The sequence below is a fragment of the Nannobrachium achirus genome (genome assembly GCF_963921795.1).
Source record: "Nannobrachium achirus genome assembly, chromosome: 11".
Lineage (NCBI taxonomy): Eukaryota > Metazoa > Chordata > Actinopteri > Myctophiformes > Myctophidae > Nannobrachium > Nannobrachium achirus.
This window is the reverse complement of record NC_137820.1, coordinates 37,793,351-37,797,387: the sequence shown is the minus strand read 5'-3', so window position 1 is coordinate 37,797,387 and position 4,037 is coordinate 37,793,351.

Here is a 4,037-nt window from a genome sequence, read left to right as displayed (position 1 = left end):
GTTCATTTTGACATTTAGTTTGTCTTTTTAATAACAGTTAATTTAGTTTTAGGTTATGAAATAACCTATGAACTTGGAAAATGTTTTGATACAACAGTGCTTTTCACTGTGTGTACTCAGAATTCTCTTAATGTTGTAGTTTAAATGCTGTAAATGCAATCCACTCACTGCCCGGTCGGGCTTATCTTCAAAAAACACACAAAGAACTTATGTAATTGAGTTAAATGCCATGTAATGGGGACAATTCATACCGAGACACAGGCTCCGTCTCCACCAACAGATTGGGACACCTTGAAGTGGTTCCAAATGGAGCATTTACAGGTATTTAACTCCCGAGACGTGTACAGAACTACAGATAGAAACATCTGCAAACTCGCAGTGTTATGGGGGCTCCGTGAAAACAAATTAAGTTTGAAAACCACATGCATAAACACATGCGTGTGTGTTTGGGGACGGGGGGGAGGGGCTGGCCTACCTGGCAGCATAGCATACATAACAGATAAAAGCTGTCTCCTCCCTGCCCATTAAGACGGCCATTGACTTCTACAGATTGAGCCCCCCCCCTCCCCCCCATTCGTTCTGCAGCCAGCCAGGGCTCCAGCGGGGCTGACGGTCCCAGACTGCCACTCAGTCGTCACATAATGCAGGCTGTAATGGGCCCCGTTTGGGGCAGACGGCTGCCTCCACACACACGCCGAGGAGCAGTGGAGACTGGAGACACTCCACTCAGCCTGGCTGTGGCATCAGTCATCTCATCTGCAGTCTGACACTAGTTCTCAAACTGCGAAGGACATTGTTCATTTTGATGGCAGATTTTTTATTTGGTTTTAGCCACCTGGAAAAGTTGTAGTTTTAGTATAGTTTTAGTCAGACAGATTGTGTGGCAGTTTGATTACTTGTGAATATGCGATAAAAAAAGCTATACATTTCGATAAATCAATTACAAAGCCTCTAATTAATTCGATTTTTTAATTGAGTCTCAGCCTTACTTGCTATAGTTCTAGGTATTTGCCTTCCTTGACTGATTAAACAAATAATAAAAGAATCATACTACTAACAGCATCACACAAAAGCATAAAAAGTAACTTATCCGCAAGCTCAAAACGATGTGCGAAGCGACGCGCTTCGAGCTTCTAGATCTGATACTTTTGAATTTGAATCCTGAAAAGTAACTAGTGGTAACAAAAAGTAGTTTTAGACTTGAGGTTTATGGAACAGCATAACCACTTTCAACCTGCCTGTTTTTGGTATGTCATGTCAGGTGAAAGTTTCCAAAGACGCGACAAAGATGTGAGGTTGTTGATTGACTATTTTCAGTAAGTGTCGTACAAGAAAATGTATTGGGTCTTAAAATGTTTGTTGTGGCTGTGTAGCCAAGCACACCCGTTTAATAACACGATGCAATCAAATAAGTGTGCAGTGAGCATCGTTGTCTTTATTTAGCTGCATTTGGTTCATGCAGATGGAAAACAAACAAACAAAAAATATATATTACAAGAAAGACTGCTGCAACTCAGTGAGGGGAGACAAGTATGCTGAGAGAGCAAAGGAAAAAAACTTTTAGTTTAATACAAACTAGTTGGCAGGTGGAATGTGGCCAGATGTCAGACGAGGAATGTCCACTTTTGGGCTCTCTTGGCCCTCTGGTTCCCTGTGTCAAAAGAGATGTCATTATTCAAACAAATTAATCAAATAGTAGATGTAAATAACACTGTAGCCTTTGTTTTAACCGGCTTGGATGATAATTTTCATCAGGTCTCTTAACCCAGTGGTTCTCAACCTTTTCAGCCCGAGACCCCCCAAATAATCGTATTTTAACCGGGGACCACCCCCACCTTGACGAGCACTAGAGTTGAGGCATAACAATTTGTATAACACGGTTCTGTTGTGAAAATAGCAGATCTACATGCTCACAGCGCCTCGCAATGTAGATCGTCAATTTTCACAATTTCTGGCTTTAATATTTGACAATTTGGCCAGTGTTTAATTTGTCATTTTAGAGGTATTAACTCATCTGGTGCCGATCCCGAACTAGTTCGGCTTTATTTCAATCCAATACAATCTTTTTTTTATTAATTCACTTACCCCGAGCTGCTTGTAGAGTCGTGGGTGGTCCTGGCTCGCTAGCCGCTAGCCAGCTAGCCGTTCTACTCTGTCCGACGATATATTCCATTAAAAATGGTTTAAAATACATTTTTGAGCTCCCCAATGTTCACCCGATGTTCGGCACCGCTTCCGATGAGTACACGAGTGTGCCGATCCCGAAGTAGTTCGGCTTTATTTAATTAAATGAATAAAATGATAAGAGGCCTTCTGAAGCCTGGCTTGATTTTTGTAGCTACTAGCCGAAAGCTAACAACGTCCCGGCCGGCCGTAATTTGCGAACGCAATCGCCAATCTCCGCCTAATCCAATGAACGACCGCATCTTTAAAGGCTTATATCTCTTTTTTGTGTTTTAGGAAAGCGGCGCGAGGTTTATTTACGGCGAAATCGCCCAAAAATGATCTTTTAGATGACAAAATGGGAATAGCCATTCTGTTAGCATCTTCATCCGGGACATTCCCATGCCGTGCATCAACGTGAGCACGTCAGGTCCTGGAAGCTGAAGTCCTGGAAGCTAAAGCGCTCGCCTATGAGAGATGCGCTGGCATTCTTTGGCCCCTAGAGGGCGCTGGCACACAAAGAGTTAAAAAGTGCTTAAATTGTCACTTTAGAAATGTGCAGATACCCTCAACAGACTTAAACTTTATGTTGTTTACTGTTGAGAGGGAAAACAGTTGTCATTTAGCTAAACATCTGGGGACCCCACAAAATTATTTGGGGACCCGACCCACAGGTTGAGAACCCATTAAGATAAGAACTGAGGCCCTTTCTACAAAGATTTTTCAAAAATGTTTAAATAGCAGACGTATAAGCTCGCTGTGAGCTTGTGTATCTTGAAAAACTAATGCAAAAATAAAACGAATTATACTTTCCTGGTTTTAATGGGTTACCCACATTAACCCAAAACATTTCAAATCTATACAGTATAAATATTTCATATAATATATTTGTATTATACATTTATTTATTTTCACCCAAACGTTTTTTTATTTTATTTTTTAAAAACCATTAAGACTGGGACAATTAATTTTAGATTTAAGTTTAAAAAAATAATTATGATTTATAACAGTGGTTGTCAAAAATAGCAGACCTACAAGCTCACTTGGTGCTGCAAGCTTGTACATCTGCTACTTTTTTTTTTCTTCTTCTTTTTTCAAGTGTTTGGAAATTAATGGAATAATTTAGATTTTCTTTTAAACAAATCTTTGCTTCTGGGGGAGGCCCTGACACAGAACATTTTCAGATGGGGGTTCGTGGCAGACACATTATTTTGGGGGTCCTTGGGCACAAAACGTTTGAGAACCACTGATTTAGAAATCGTCCTCAGGTCTTAAAGCCCTTACACAGAGCTAAAGTTCAGTACGTTTTTTCAAAAGTTACGGCTATTTTGAAATTCACGCCATGTGAAAACAGGCACTATTTGTATGCCGGAAGTTTTGGCGTCCGAAATTTTAAGTGAAAACGCATACCGTGATTTTTTAGTTTTTTGACAAGCAGGTGCATGAAAGGAGCCAATAATAACAGCATTGTATTTGGGATTGAAAACAATCTGAATGTAAAGGAAATAAAATACAGCTTCACCTTGCATAAGGGGATTCATTATTTGAATAGCATTGCATTCAACGGATTTAAGGACTTTTTAATACCTCTAAAATGACAAATTAAACATTGGCCAAATTGTCAAATGTTAGAGGTGGAAATTGTGAAAATAGCCGATCTACATGCTCACAACGCCGCGCAATGCGAGGTGTTGTGAGCATGTAGATCGGCTATTTTCAAAATAGATCCATGTTATACAAAATGTAATGCCTCAACTCTTGTCAGGGTGGGGGGTCCCCAGTTAAAATATGATTATTTTGGGGGTCACGGCCTGAAAAATTTGAGAACCACTGCTTTAAACCACTGATTTAGAGCAAAATGAAAGTCTTCCAAC